Source organism: Elephas maximus, chromosome 8, assembly GCF_024166365.1.
Source record: "Elephas maximus indicus isolate mEleMax1 chromosome 8, mEleMax1 primary haplotype, whole genome shotgun sequence".
Classification (NCBI taxonomy): domain Eukaryota; kingdom Metazoa; phylum Chordata; class Mammalia; order Proboscidea; family Elephantidae; genus Elephas; species Elephas maximus.
The window spans coordinates 101,836,371-101,853,128 of NC_064826.1; the positions used below are offsets into that span (position 1 = coordinate 101,836,371).

At 42.1% G+C, this 16,758-nt stretch overlaps 1 protein-coding gene across 1 annotated transcript in view; it reads left to right on the top strand.

Moving 5' to 3' along the window:
* Window positions 1-10,733: 10,733 nt before the first annotated feature.
* The window catches only part of RALA (RAS like proto-oncogene A), a 97,903-nt gene continuing 91,878 nt past the window's right edge, over window positions 10,734-16,758 (top strand). Inside the window, exon 1 of the mRNA XM_049893500.1 lies at window positions 10,734-10,978. The gene's annotated coding sequence lies outside the window, so the exon portion shown is untranslated. The remainder of the gene's footprint in view (window positions 10,979-16,758) is intronic.

Below are 16,758 nucleotides of genomic sequence, written 5' to 3' on the forward strand. Positions count from 1 at the left end.
AGGTTAATGTTCTTTAACATACCTATTAAATAGGATTAAGGTCTCATTAAAGTTTTTTTTTTTTTCTGGAGTTTTTCTCCATATTACAGATGTTTAATAATTATGTACTAATTCTCAGTGTCTACCAATAAGGGGTCTACCAAGCCTTCAGAAACGAATCAGATTTGGAGTCCAGACAAATGCTTTTAACAATTCTTTCATTAATTATACAAGAGACTGGGCAGTCGTAGCTGCAGAAATTATTAGATAATTTATTTATACAATCAATACTCATTCTGAGTGTTACTTGTCAGAATTACAGATCTGGGATTCATTTTACACCACAGTCAAATCTGATTCATGAGCCTAAGGATGAAGTCAGATTTTTAAATCTTTCCAATCACTGTAGAACATACAGACAATAGTCTAACACATCAGAGATCTAACTTTTAGAAAAGTTGCATGTCCCCTTTTCCACTCGCCCTTCCCTTTTTATAAATACAAGTTGTTGAAGAAAGCAATGAAGGGAAATTACAGGATGTGAGCCATGCCACAGACCTAGAGAACAGACCTCTGCCAGAGAGTGGGAGGACTAAAGGCTGCAGGAGGAAGAGGTCTGAAAGAAGAGAGGGGACCTGATAGATAACACAATGAGACACCTGGAAAGTATGAACAATTCCTGGTTAGCAAATTTATAAGTAAAACTACAAGGCAAATAACCCAAAGATAAGCAAAATCTTTAGAAAAGGAAACGCAACCACACTTTTCTATTTGGTTCTGCAGTAAATAATATTTACATTATCATAGTCATACACATGAAGTTCCTGGGTACTACAAACGGCTAATGTGCTTAGCTGCTAAGCAAAGGTTGGAGGTTTGAGTCTACCCAGAGGTGCCTCAGAAGAAAGGCCTGGCGATCTACTTCCAAAAAATCAGCTAGTGAAAAGCCTATGACACACAGCTCTGCTCTGACATGCAAGGGGTCGCCATGAGTCAGAATCAGCCAGATAGCAACTGGGCTTTTAATGATGTAAAGACTGGTTATCAGTTTATTAAAAAATAATGATGTTACCAAATTGAGAGGATGGGGAAATTTGGAGGGGCATATGATAGAGCCAGCTCTTTATCTATCAAAACAGGAAGTCAACAAATAATATTCAAAATTAAAAAAAACAACACGTGACAGCGTAAGCACATTATGGAGAAAGATGAAGGTAAATACTAGAAGAAGCAAGAGGACGAATAGTACTTGTCCCTGGGGAGAGGGACTTGCAATCTTATTTAATTTTTTTTTAGCTATGTGTATTAATTTGCTATTTATTTACTTATTTACTGTGGTAGGCTAAAGAATGGTCCTCCAATGATATCCATGGCCTAATCCCTGAAACCTGTGAATATGTTACTTTGGATGGCAAAATGGACTTTGCAGCATGATTTTGAGATGGGGAGATTACTGGTGGGCCCAATGTAATCACAAGAGTCATTATACCTTTGGTCCAAAGGAACTAGATCGTGCCCAGCTATCACTGCTAACCGCTCTGATGAGGGACACGATAGGTGGACCCTGATAGAATGGGAGAAGAACACAGAACAGAACTCATATTCTTAAGAAGTCCAGACTTACTGGACCAGTTGAGACTGGAGGGCTCCCTGAGACTGTTGAAAATAATATTTAAACCTTGAACCAAAATTATCCTCTGAGGTCACCTTTTAGCGAAATAACAGGTTGACACATAAAACAAAGGGTATTACCCATGAATACAGTGCTCCAGTAAAAAACCTTCTATATGAGACCAAAAGGTCAATAATCACCAGAAAGCAAAGATGAGAAGATAAGGGGGCAGGGAAACTAGAGTACTGGAAACAGAGAAACCAGAACACAATTAAAGAGAATTTGACACATTGTAAAAATATGACTAATGTCACTGAATGATTTGGGTAGACATTGTCAAATGGGAACCTAATTTGCCGTGTAAACTTTCACCAAAAACACGGTAATATTATTTAAAAAAAAAAAAAAAAAGAATTATTAAATGCAATTCAAAACAAGAAAGAAAAAAAAAAAAGAGTTTCAGAAAAGGCAGGCAAGAGGGTCAGAGGAAGAGAGGAGATGTAGGAGTAGAAACAGAGGTCAGGGTGTTGTGATTCCTGGCCTTGAAGACAGAGGAAGGGGCCACAAGTCAAGGAATACAAACAGCCTCTACAAGGTGGAGAAGGAAAGGAAATGATTCCTCCTGGAGCTCTCAGAAGGAGCACAGCTCTGACAACCCATTTTAGACTTCTGACCTTGAGAACTGTAAGATAAATTTCTGCTGTTTTAAGTCACAAAGTTTGTGGTAATTAGCTACAGCAGTAATATGAAACAAATACATTTATTTAGAAGATAAAACCAGAGGTTGTAAGAATGTTAAATCAGAGGAAGTAAAACATGCTAAGAAATGAATTAGAGAAAACTTACCATCTGCTGATGAAAACAGAAGTTCAAAATAAAGGAATAAATTAACCTGAATTAGAAAGGGATGACAATTGTAAATTTTATGATTATGTGGTTGCTCATTATACCTTGGGGGCCCTGGTGGCCATGTGTTTATGAGCTCGGCTGCTAACCAAAAGGTCGGCAGTTTAAATTCACCAGTTGTTCTTTGGAAACCCTATGGGGCAGTTCTAGTCTGTCATATAGGGTCACTATGAGTAGGAATCAACTCAACAGCAATGAATCTGGGTTTTTTTTTTTTTGTTTGGTTTATTATACATTGGACAAGATTAGGTAATTTAGGCCTAATCATACGTCAGTCAACGCTTAGCCACATTCTAATATTCGTTTCCATATATACTTATCATCCCTTTTCACTTGTTTCTTTCCCATTCCTCTGTGTGTCTTCCCTCTTCCTGTCATTGACACACTGTTGGAGTAGCTGTCTGGTTCACAGTGATTCTATCATATTCTGGAATGGCCCTCAACTCTTGAGGCGAGAGTGGCAGACACCATGTTTATGATCTATGAGCCTGTCCCCTGGCTCACGGATGGCTGATCTGGGAGTGGGCACGTGGTTCCTGCTAGACCATTCAGAGCCCTTCCCTAGGATTTACTGAAGGAACAGGAAAAAGACATTTAGCCTTCTCTGGTGTGGTGGGACTCATGAGGCCTGAAGATTGGAAGGCATCAGTGGCCATATGGAGTCAGTCATTCTACAATGGAAGAGATTGAAATTAATCTACAGAAAGAAACAGAGACAACATAGGGAAAAAAGAGTCTTGGTTCCAGTTGTCAATGAGGATCATATGCACTCCTGCATTTTCAAAGTGTCTTAGTCACATAGTGCTGCTATAACAGAAATACCACAAGTGGGTGGCTTTAACAAACAGAACTTTATTCTCTCACAGTCTAGTAGGCTAGAAGTCCAAATTCAGGGTGCCAGCTCCAGGGGAAGGTTTTCTCTCTCTGTCAGCTCTAGAGGAATGTCCTCATCATGAGTCTTCCCCTGGTCTAGGAGCTTCTCAGCCCAGGGATACGGGGTCCAAAGGACACACTCTGCTCCTGGTACTACTTTCTTGGTGGTAATGAGGTCCCCCGTCTCTCTGCTTACTTCTCTCTTTTATATCTAAAAAGAGATTGACTCAAGATACAGCCTAATCTTGTAGATTGAGTCCTGTCTCCCTAACATAACTGCCTCTAATCCTGCCTCATCAACATCATAGAGGTAGGATTTACAACACCAAGGAAAATCACATCAGATGACAAAATAGTGGACAATCACACAATACTGGGAATCATGGCCTAGCCAAGTTGACACACATTTTTGGGGGAGATAATTCAAGCCATAACACAATGTCTTGCTTTTTATCCCCCATTTCTATGAGCTACTCTAATATCACTTCCTTTTTTCCTAAACTAGATTTAGCTGGCTTTCTATCACACACAGCCAAAAGACAGAGTATTCTATCATCGGGGTATATACAAATGCTTCTGTTCCCCTTTCCTTCAGAGCATATGGCAAGATTGCCCACTTTGTATAGGCACAACTACGTGACTTACTTTGTCAACGAAGTAGGAGTGGAAGTATGTCACTTTAAGAGCCAGTGCAAGATTTGACAGGTTCTCTTCACCTGCAGTGATTGTGGAAACATGTGTCACTCGGTGCCTCCAACGGCTAGGTTCCTGAGTGGCCATGAGGAGCAGAGAATTCCTACGAAACCAGCACTGGACGTGCAACATGAGCAAGCAATACACTTATGTGACGTTAAGCCACTGAGATTTTGCAGTTTTCTATTACTGCAGTATAACCTAGCTTACCTTGATCAAAACAGGCGACACTTATATTCACAATATTTTTTCATGATTCATTCATCTAAAAAATTGGAATATTGAGCCAATATAGGTTATAACAGTACATAAAATAGATACAGTCTCTGCCCTCCCAATAAGAAACACAATAAGTAATTCCAACATAGTGTGATATGCACCAAGAAAAGTACAGGACACAAGGGGAGCACATGCCTATGTCACTTACAGTAGTCAGGAAAGGTATGGAAAGGCTTCCTGCATGAAGTGACATCTAAGTCATGATGTGAAAAATGAGTAGGAGTTACTGGGAGCAGGGGAAGAAGATGGGACGGGTTGCTTTCTGTCCAGACAGAACAACAGGGATAAGAATCCAGAGAGAGGCACAATTGGTCCTACACATTAATTGCCTCTGAATCCCACCCTTTACCTTTTCTAGGCTGAATTAGGACTATAACGTATCTTCTGATTAAGAATAATGTGAAGCTTTTATATGTAGTGGTCTTAATTGCCCGCCAACAACTTAATTTCAGAGTACTGGTATCTTTGGACAGCACTGTCTATGCTCAGAATTTATGCGATGGCAATTGCTTTGTGTTTTTCTTTTTTTTTTTTTTTGTATTTTCTGCATTTGAACCTAGCATTCTATAGGAAAAAAATGAAAATGAAAAGTGCTGCTGTTAACAACAGAATAATTAAGACAAAGGTCCCCACAGTAATTAGATTTGCTTATAATCATGAATCTTTAGTCTAAACCCAAGTGTGAAGGAAAAGAGCAATATGAAAGCACAGTTAGGAAACAGTAGAAATTTATCCTTGACAATTGTGTCTAAAACATAAAATTTAGTGGCAAAGGAAATACAGAGGTTGTTAAAATGACAAATTGGTAGTTACCATCCAAAAATGCTCCAATGATTCAAACACAGAAAGAACATGGTAAAAGTGGGAATAGGGATACAGCTTACTGTATATACTTTTAATTTCTGTACTTAGACTGCATTATGTAGAAAAGCAGGTAACTACTTATATCTTTGGAGTTGAATGTGTGTGTGTGTCTGCACTAAAGGAAATCATAAGTAATCAGAGATGAAACTCCAGACGCACACAGACATTAGATTGTGTAAAACCTTGCATGTGAAGATTTCACACTATCCTAAAATTAATGGAGGTTGCGATGGTTAAGGTTGTGTGTCAACTTGGCTGGGCCATGATTCTCAGTGGTTGGCAGTTATGTAATTGTTATGGATTGAATTATGTTCCCCCCCCAAAATGTGTATATCAACTTGGTTAGGCCATGATTCCCAGTATTGTGTGGTTTTCCTCCATTTTGTGATTGTAATTTTATGCTGAGAGGATTAGGGTGGGATTTTAACACCACCCTTACTCAGGTCACCTCCCTGATCCAAGGTAAAGGAAGTTTCCCTGGGGCTGGGCCTGCACCACCATTTATCCCTCAAGAGATAAAAGGAAAGGCAAGCAAGCAAAGAATTGGGGACCTCATACTACCAAGAAAGCAGCACCAGGAGCAGAGCATGTCCTTTGGACCTGGGGTCCCTGTGCCTGAGACGCTCCTTGACCAGGGCAAGATTGAGGACAAGGGCCTTCCTTCAGATCCAACATAGAGAGGAAGCCTCCCCCTGAAGCTGACTCCCTAAATTTGAACGTTTAGCCTACTTTACTGTGAGGAAATAAATTTCTCTTTGTTAAAGCCATCCACTTGTGGTATTTCTGTTATGGTAGCACTGGATGACTAAGACAGTAATGATGTAGTTATCCTCCACATGAGCCGATGTGATCAGCCAACTAGTTGTAACGGGAGTCTCCTCATGGTTGTGGCCTGCATCCAATATATATATGGATGTTCTGGCAAAGCTCACTTGCTTGCTCTGGAGCCTGCACCCAGTTCATCATCATCTAACCTCTGGCTCTTGAGACTTGAGCCAGCAACGTGTCCTATTGCCCGCAGCTCTTGGGATTTGTTGGTCTCCAGAGCCTGTGATCCAGCAGCCTGCTATCTTACCTGCCAGTCTTGGATTCGTCAGCCTCTGTAGCCTGTGAGCTAGTGGCCTGCCATCTGCCCTGCCATCTGCCCTGCCAATCTTGGGTTCATCAGCCCCTGCAGCTACATGAGCCAGGAAAAGCCTCCCGCCTGACACCTGATCCAAGAACTTGGGACTTGCCAGCCTCTACAGCCACATGAGCTGTTTCCTTGAGATAAATCCCTCTCTTTACACATGAATATATACACTTTGAAAAAACCAAACCTGTTGCCGTTGAGTTGGCTCTGACTCATTGTGACCCTATAGTACAGAGTAAAACTGTCCTGTAAGGTTTCCAAGGAGCAGCTGGTGGATTTGAAACTGATGACCTTTTGGTTAGCAGCCGAGCTCTTAACCACTGTGCCACCAGGGCTCCAGAGGAACTTGGTAAGACCAGTGAATTCCATTAGCATGTGCCCACTGCTGCACTTCATTTGCTGTGAATACACCTATGAGGCTTTTTTTTTAAAGTTATTACATTGAAAGTGGAAGCCCTGGTGGCGTAGTAGTTAAGAGCTATGGCTGCTAACGAAAAGGTCAGCAGTTCAAATCTACCAGGCACTCCTTGGAAACCCTATGGGGCAGTTCTACTCTATCCTATAGGGTTGCTGTGAGTTGGAATCTACTCAACAGCAATGGTTTTATATATATCCATATCTATGTAAAGTTAATGTACACTCATATTTTTTATAAATTAGTATATAAGCATGTGCATAAAAATATATACACTATATAACCATAAATATATTTAAATGGATTTATATACGCATAAAACCAAAATCAAATCTGTTCCCATGGAGTCAATTCCGACTCATGGTGACCTCATGTGTTACTGAGTAGAACTGTACTCAACAGGGGTGTCTTGGCTGAAATCTTTATGGAAGCAGATCGCCAGGCCTTTCTTCTGTGGTGCAGCTGGGTGGTTAGTAGTCAAGCACAAACCAATTTCATATGCATAACCTTTCAAAAAAGAATGAAACTATCAAAGTAATGAGAAAAATTTCATTTACCTTCGGAATAAACATTGGACAAACTTCACAGTTTTTCCAACTAAACAGTGATGGGCACGACAGATGATTCACAAGAAAACATGTAACTGAATGTAAATTCTGTGTGGTTCTACAGGGATACGAGTAATGACAAAATCATACCTGCCTTGTACTTCCCCCAAAGTAGACAGTAGCTATAATTAGCAGTGAGCTTACATCACTAAAATGTCTTTTTACTCTTTTACTAACATACCATAATTGTTTATACACAAGGCATGATAAAAATAGAAATTAAACCCATGAGTCAAATTTAAAATATGCTTTTTTATATACATATATGTATATATATATATATATAAAAGCATATTTTAAAGCAGAATCCTTCATGTTCTCCGAGGTGTCCACATAGCAAATTTAGAAATGCCTATGAGTTCTGCTGGATATTAGTGCTATTATTAATAATATGTGCTTACAATTATAACCTTTCATCCAAGTACCTCAAAGAGCTTTTAAAGCATTAATTTGTTATTTCTTTTAATACCTCTGAGGGGCCAGCTAGTAGAAAGTTATTATTATCTCTGTTTTACAGCCAGAGAATCTAGGGCATAGAGAGGTTAAGTGACTTTGCTAGGGTTATATAGTGATTAAGTAACGAAAAAGAGACTGTGAGTTAATTCTTCTCGTTTACAGTTTAATACATTACCCATTACATGGTCATTTAATACACTTAAATATATTTCTATTCTAGGAAAAATTAGAATAATATATTTGAATAATCAACAACTAAAAGTTGATGAAAGAGTTCCTCATTTTTGTGTCAAAAAATGTTGCTATACAGGGGTATAAAGTAAAAACTAATAAGTAGTCTTTGGTTTGCCACCTTACAGGCCTTTTGCTATTTGTGGCTTTCTGAAGCTTCTGCTCAAAAAGAACCATTCTATTTCATACTGCTTTATGCTAGGTTAGCATAGCTGTGAACAGCCGAGGAGCAGCTGAGACAGGCTGACTAATGAATCTGAAGTTGCCTTTCATTGTGTTCCCATTGCTCACTCTTCTTGAACTCATCCTCCTCTAGTTTTCCACTCAAATTATCTGTATAACTCACTATTCTCAATCCTTGGCCCATAGCCAGTCTAACTAAATTATCTCACCGATGAAATAAACCAATTTTTATTATTAAAATATCAACAGAGATAATACTTCATTGTATGAGTTTACTACGTTATACCAGTTACCAATGTCATATTCAGTTTCTGGTAATACTGACCTTTACAGTCCTTTGAAGACAATCAAGTATCTGACTCTTGGCCTACAGACAGCACATACCATCCCTTGGGAATTTTTTTTTTTTCTTAATGATACATTGTTGTGTTTTCAGTGAAGGTTTACACAGCAGTTTAGGTTCCCATTCAACAGCTTCTGTACAAGTTGTTCAGTGACATTCTTTACAATACGTGGACATTCTCATTACTTTTGTCCTGGCTGTTCCATTTCCAGTAATCTAGTTTCCCTACCCCCTTACATTCTCATCTTTGTTTTAAAATAATTGTTGACCGTTTGGGCTCATATAGGTGACTTTTTAAAGGAGCACAGTACTGATGGGTGATATTATTTTTGAGCCAATTCATTATATAGCTACAAGGTTACTTCAGGAGTTAGTTTCAGAGTATCTCAGGGCAGCATTCCTGGGGAGTCCTCCATTCTCAACCAGTCCAGTTGATCCGATTGTTTTTTTGTAAATGAATTTGAGGTTCTTCTGTTTCACATTTTTCCCCCATTCTATCAGGGTCCACCTATTGTGGCTCCGATTAGAACTGTCAGTAACGGTTACTGGGCATAATCCAGTTCTTCTGGTGGAAACTTTTTTTTTTTTTTTAATGTAATATTTCAGCAATTTTCCCAAGTTAAGGTAGAGAGAAAAAAATGGTTTTGAAACCGTGTTCAAGGACGTGAGATGCATGATCTGCTTTGACGTGGTAACAGTAGCCCAGATCCTCCCTAGAACTCTAGGCCCATAGAGCAACTGCCATAGTATAGCACCACGGATACTTCAAACTCACCACCTCCAAAACTAAACTCATTTTTCTGCTCCCTCCACCTTCCTCCCCACCTTCACCCCCCCCCCCCAATTAATCTGTCCTCCACCAACAGGATAGCTTAAATCCTAAATCTGTTCAGAGGCATTCCTCTACTTGAATCCTTTAGGAGTTCCTCACTGCTTAACCATGGCATGAAAGTTCATTCTTGGTTTCTGTCTGCTTCTCCAGTTTCATCTTCTTCAGCAACTCAGGCTTGAACTTTAAATCCTGTAAATACTCCTCATTCCTCTCGGCACACATTATTTCTTGTCTCTGTACCTGTGTACATGCTGCAAGTTCTTTCTATTCCAATTCCGATTTGCCATTCCATCCCCTATTTTTGTGCCTGAAAAATTCCTATTTATCTTTCAAACTCTAAGCCAAAGTCAGTAAACTCATCCATTCCTTCCTCTGTATACCTTGATATCCGTGCTTCCAATCATAATTATTTGCTTTCATATCTGTCCGCCCACTAGGCTGGGCTGGGCATTCCTTGAGAGCAAAGATTAAGTCATGCCCTGCACATAGCTGGTACCCGTAACTTTTTTGGGGGTGGGGGGGAGAGGAGAGATAAGAGAATGAACGTCGCGAGATAACAATGTGTAGCTCCCAACAGATGTTATGCAAACAGATCTATTTAGCATCTGTGGTGGAATTTAAAAAGGAACCGCTTCTAACTTCAGTTCCCAAATCAAAGTGCCGTGGGGCTGCAGGCTGATCTCAGTGCCACACCAAGCTCCAGACCGCTGTGTCCAGGAGGGTCCCTGAGCCACTCAGAAAGGGCTCCCTGGCCACCTGCGGAGGCGAGTTCTTCAAGGGTCAGCAGTTAAGCATGAGGCCCGCAGCAGCCAACGGGACCCCCCAACCCGGGCAAGCGACTGACCCAACCCACCTCTTAGGGTTCGGCCCGCATCCAGCCACGTTGCCGGCTGCACTCTAGGAAACCCTGGCCACAGGACCCGGGTGGTCTCCACCCTAATACGACTCGGGAGAAGGGGCTGCCCCAGTAAAAGCAAGATGGCGGACTCAGCTCTCCCCTCCTTCCCCCAAGAACCCCCTCCTGGTCCCCAGGAAAGAGACGAGGCAAGGACGTCGCGGCGCCGACGCCCAGATCCGGGAATCTCCGCGAGCCTGGCGGCCACGCCCGGGCCCCCGGGAGGTGATTTCACCTCGCGGGACGCAGAGCCGAGGTGCGGCCGCCCGAAACGCGGCGCAGACAGGTCTAGGGACCCAGGGGGCGGGTCCCCGCTAGCCCTCACTATCCCGACCATTGTTCTTCAGCCCTGGCCGGTGTCCGCCCTACTCGCCGCTCGCGGACGGGAAGTTACTCCCCGGCCGGCCCCGCCCGCTTTCCGGCGCCCCGGAAGTGATCTGCGGCGGCTGCTGCAGAGCGGCCAGGAGGAGGGTGGATCTCCCGAGAGCTGAGCGCCGGGAATCCTCCTCCTCTTTTTCCTCCCGCCGCCCAGGATCCGCCGCCGCCCGTCTGACTCCTCTTCAGCCGCTCCCCGGCGCGGTGCCTTTCTGAGGACAAGGGCGAAGCACTCTCCGGCCGGAGTCAGTGCAGCCGCGGCTTCCGAAGCCCGTGGGGCGGCGGACCGGCTCGCGGTGCAGGTGAGTGATGCCCGCCTTGGGCGCCCCGGGAGCGGCTTGGGCCGACAGAACGGCGGCGGGGGTGTGTCCGGGCGGCGGCGGGCCGAGGCCCAGGCGCAGGGCCCGGCTGCCGAGATTGCACATCCCGCGTTCTGCCTGGGGGACGAGCCCGGGCTGGAATCCCGGGCGCCGCGTTCGCGGCTGTGCGGGCGATTGCGCCCCCGAGAGCTGGCGGCTGCGGCGAGGTCCCCCGCGCCCGGTAGCACGTCCGAGTTAGTCTCGCCGGAAGGTCACCCCGCATCTCTGGGCCGTCCCCGCTCCGCCACGCCGAGGTCCCCGGGCGGTGCCGGTGAACTGGGGGGACCCTCCGCCGCAGTCCCCGCGCCTTCCTCCACCCCCTCCCTTCCCTTTCTTTCCACTCCTTTGCGAAAGCGGTTGCTTTTTAAGCATCTCTGCCGGTGTTTTGTGCCAGTTAAAGGAATGGCTTTTTCAGCCTGAAGTTATTAGACGCTCCGCACTGAACTGAATAGCAGATCCTGAGCTCTTGCACAGGTTTAACCCGTATTCGGGTAATCTAAGCTATGAAACGAGGAAGCAGAGAGTGTAGATATTTTCGGTTGTAGAGATTTATTCTCCGTTCGTTCTTAAAGGATTTCCAGATGTGGAAGACGTGAACTGTATGCTTTAGCCAGGGTACATGTGTGTAAGTGGGCAGGGATGACGGCGCAGAGGTGGCAGTGTTGTTTTAAGATTTAGGGAGAATTAGGGAGTTAACTGGCCTTTGCTGGGAAACCTGAATGTCCAGACTTGTGAGAGCTCATCCAAGTGTCATTGAGATAGTGTGAGAGCTCCAGTGCCACACCCTACTTGTCGAGCTGAAAAGCACCTAATTTACAAATTATATTTGGTGTGGGAGGGAAAAACTTCTCTAGGGAAATGCTTTTTTTTTTTTTTTTTTAATTTTCTGTGATGCAAAGGCTTTCTAGTTTTTTTTTAGTTTCTTTCTCTCCTCCTTTAAAAACTGAGTTTGTATGTTACACTTAAAAGCAAACCATCCTTTGAAGAGAGTTGCATTAATGTATAAGAACAAATTTGGCGTTCTTCTTAACAGAACGTGTCATAAGTTAATCTTTTGCTAAAAGCAAATTACAACTTGAATCATGTTCCAAAAATCGATAATGAATCTCAGTAAACTCACAGTAGAAGGCATTCCTTTTGCCTTATGCTTATTAAAGTATTTAAATATATTTTATTAGCTTATATTTTTCTGACACTACTAATACAGAATTGTTATAAAATAACTTTTGCGACTCTTAAAACATTATTTTTGGACCTTCAGTTTCTTCAAGACAGAAGCCATGTCTTATTGCTGTGTGTCCATGTGGTGTGCCTAGAACTTAGAAGCTACTCATACATTTCTTTACTGAATGAATGAATGAATGAGTAGGTGGTCTCACAGTGGCTTTCCAGGAGTCATTTATTTTTGTTTGGTTAGATTTTTTTTGTTATTGTTCCAATTTCTTGTACATAAGACTTTGCTTTTCTTTTTGTTCTTCAGCAGGGTCAAAGAACAATTCAAGAAGACTCTCTTGTCTGCTAAAACTTTATCTATCCTTCTCTGAAAGGTTAAAATTATATTTGGGAGATTATGAGGGGATGTTATAATAAAATTTATATTCCAGTGTTAAATGCTTACTACTTGAGGATGTTTGTCCGGGGTTATCAGGAAAGAGATTTATATAACTTCTTGTTTTGAGTTGATAACCATACCCTATCTTAAAGAGGAAATTGGGAGTTACCACTGCTTGGAAAACATGATGTATCACAGAATTGCTTAGAGTGGCTGGTTCTTCCTGTGGATGCATGAAATCTTCTGACATTCTAATATGACCTTGGCATAGTTTATGAATAGCTACATTGACTTTTCTTTTCAGAGATCCATATGCCGTTCCATAGTGTATCTGCTTAGCATGCGTCATCTATATCACTTGTTTGAAATAGTTTTTCAGTGTAGCACTTTATTCTGATGGTTTATTACGGGAGTTTTAATGGGTTATTATGGGAGAGAATTTTGCTTACTATTTGTGAGAGAAGATTTTTGTCTGTAGACGGTTGGATTTTAAAAACTGCTGATGTCTTCTTTCCTCCAACTATCTGGTGGTGATCCTGTACTGGTTTTCCAAGTTCAGCTTCCACAAAACATAAATAAACCAGTTTATCTCTTCTTGTAAATGTGTATATTCGCATAATATGCACTTATATTCCTGAGTTGGTATGTGGCAAGGATAATCACTTTTAAAATACTGGAATAAGAGGCTGTGAATGTTAATGAGGAAAAGGATTATGATTTTGAAAAAGAAGGGAAGTAGTTTATGCTTGTTTTATAAAATTCTTAGACACTAAGGAGACACTGAAAACCCTGGTGACATAGTGGTTAAGTGCTGTGGCTGCTAATCAAAAGGTCAGCAGTTCGAATCTACCAGGTGCTCCTTGGAAACTCCATGGGGTAGTTCTACTCTGTCTTAAAGGGTCGCTATAGTCAGAATCCACGTGACAGTAATGGTTTTTTGTTTTTTTTTTTTAATTTAAGGAAACAGTGCAATTCTTTTATCTCAGCAACATAACCACTGTACACAGGTCAGATTTCCCTTTAATTCAACAACTCTCCTAGTAATAATAGTTCTCATATGTTGATTGCCTACCTGGATTCGCAAGTATGAGCACGGATATTGCAGTTAATCCTGGAATGCTGAGGAAACGGTGATTCTGATTGAGCCAAGATACTGATCTCGGCACCCTTTTCCTTGACGGGGCTGGGAACTGCCAGTGATGCTGGGCAGGTGGCCTTGGGCAGCAGCCTCTCTTCTGTTTATCTCCATGGTTCCTACAAATTCAGTGTTACCACTCTTTATGTGAGACATGATGAAAAAAAATTTAGGAAGCACTGTGAATCAGGACATTGTTCACATAGGCAACCTGCTGGAGTATCAGGAACACAGCTCTGGTGTTTGATGACCAGGTTGGAAAATACTGCTTTTTACCTCTAAAGTATCTGGATGGCTCCTATTTGAGAGGACCACTGTAGTAAACCTTTCCTGAAACCATGTAGTTCCTTAGTTCGTTCTTTCCCTGCTGGAGATGGAGGCAGGTGGGGCTGGAAGTAATGGTGGATGAGGTAGAGGTGTGCTTGCTCTGTGTTTTTACCATTTAAGATCATAAGTCATTTTCTTTTTGGGTTTAGCATGCAGTTTTAAAGGTGACTGAACTCTTGTAAATCTAATTGTCATTCAGTACTGGTAGAATTCTGTACACTCTTTCCAAGCCTAGGTACTTTTTTTAGTGCACTTTTAAATGGGCTTAATTTGAAGAATGTGAGAATACATGTTTATTTTTGTCCAATTACTCTTACTGGAACTATGTTAATGAAAGTTGTGTTCATCTCCTGGTTTAAAAAAAATTGAAGACTATCTCTCTAAGTAAAAAACAGTTCATTCTCTGGAGCCCATTGGTAACAATTATTCTTTGTTTTTTCTTTAGCTCTGAAGTATCTTATTACGTTGTAACATTCATAATTATTTGATTTCAATATAGAAAGAAATTAAAGCTTTGTGAGTTTTTGAAAGATGTACGAGTAAATTTTAGAATAGAATTTGCACCTTTGATTTATACTTGAAGGTAAACACTTATTCCTTCAAAATTATAAAATTAGTCCGTGTAAGCCCCGAAGAGGCATAAAGCCCCGAAGAGGCAAGCTTCCATAAAGGCTTACGATACTATTCTTAAAGGCCTTTTTGCAGGTGGAGTCTTGAATTTGATGCAGTAGATGAACACTTCACACACAAACTGTCTTTGAAGTATGAGATCCAGTTTCATTGCAGTATTCACTTATTGAATCTATGTATCAGGGTGTAAAAATAACACTGTGGCGTCAGAGGTCCTCTAACTTCAGAGGGAGAGAGGTGAATCAAGATAAGCATCAGCCCAAAGTTGGTCCCTGTGAGGTAGAGGTCAGACATACCTCCTCTTTCAAACCTTTTCCCCAATTCTGGCACCAGCCATCCCTCCCACTGCCCTATTTCTCTGCTGAGTTTTGATAATTCACCACAGTAGCCACATAGAACTGACAGACAATACTCATGATTATGGGCTTTATTAGGGAGGTAACAGGTTATAACTCGGGATCAGAAATGACTAAGGATAACTAAGGATACAATTCTTCCATCAGGACAGCCTCTTTTTAGCTGTGTCCGCAGGCAGGCCTCTCACTGGCCCTCGACCTCTCACTGGCCCTTGGCCTCTCAGTCCAGCCTCTGCCCTTCTCAGGCAGGTATTACAAAGCTCTTTAGCTCTGTCAGTAAGTGCCTGGGGACGCTCTACTCCTCCAGTACTGCCTTGAGCCTAAGGCACTCAGCTTTCTTGCTCTGTGGGTCAGCAAGCCTAGCTCTGCTGACAAGTGCCCAGAGGCACCCCACTCCGCCAGCAAGTCTCCTGCCTGAAGACGCTTATCTTTCTTGCTTCATGGCACACATATTGTAGCAGCCTCTGTCCAAGCACACCATGCTGTCTCATACCCGTCTCCTGGTTTTGCTGCCGCCGTTTCTCTTCCGCTGCTTTTCTCTGTCTTGTGCCGTCTCCAGTGTTACAGTTGTGTCTCTTTATCTGTCTCCTGGGTCTAGGGGGTTCTCTGCATAGAGATCCTGGGTCCAAAGGACATGCTCCACTCCCATCTCCTTGGCGGTAGTGAGGTCTCTCTTTGCTCTGGGATTGGCTGTCTTTAAGCCTAGTGGGTGGCAAGACTAACCAATCCCTTCATTAGGCTTCCATGCACCTTATTTGCATTACTAGTGAGCTGTCCAGTCTTCTTGGTAGGCCACAAGCACCTTATTTGCATAGTCCCACCCAATGATTTGGTGGAAGTTACAAGACCATGGCAAGAAAGGCCATATAAAAGCGATCCGTTGCACTGCACGGGGTCTGACAGTTTCATGCTGGACATGGAGACACATCAAGATTTTGAAGTGACTTCTACTCTCAGATGTGTTGTGAAGGTGGGGGAAAGAGAATCCCCATTTTCCACAGAGATTATGGTTGTGTGAACATCTAAGCCACAGAATCTCTGCTTTCTTATGCAGTTAGGCATCTAGTATTGTAATCCATTGAAAATGGAGGTTACCACATGTTGCAAAAACGCTGCTTAGAGCCCTTTCATGGCTCCTTCTTGCCCTCAAATAAAATTCAGACTTCCTTTTTTTATGTATATATTTTATTTTATTTTGTTGTTGTTGAGAATATACACAGCAGAACATACACCAATTCAACCGTTTCTGTATGTACAATTCAGCGAGAACTGATTATATTCTTCGAGTTGTGCAACCATTCTTATTTTCCTTTTTACATTGTTCCTCCCCTCTTAACATAAACTCACTGCCCCCCTAAGTTTTGTATCTAATCTTTCAAGTTGCTGTTGTTAATTTGTTAAAAGAACAAATGCTCAAGGTAGACGTTCTTTACTAGGTAAGCTAAACTATTATTCCATTTTAAGAGGTAATTTTGCTTTAAGGTTTAAAGATTATCTCAGGGCAGTAGTTTCAAGGGTTCATCAACCCTGCATGGCTCTAGAAAATCCGGATTCCATGAGAATTTGAAATTCTGTCCTGCATTTTCCCCTTTTGATCAGGGTTCTTCTATGAAATTTTTGATCAAAATGTTCAGTAATGGTAGCTGGGCACCATGCAGTTCTGGTTTTATAGCAGAGGAGACAGGTTGTTAATGGAGGCAAGTACCAACACATTCCATATCCT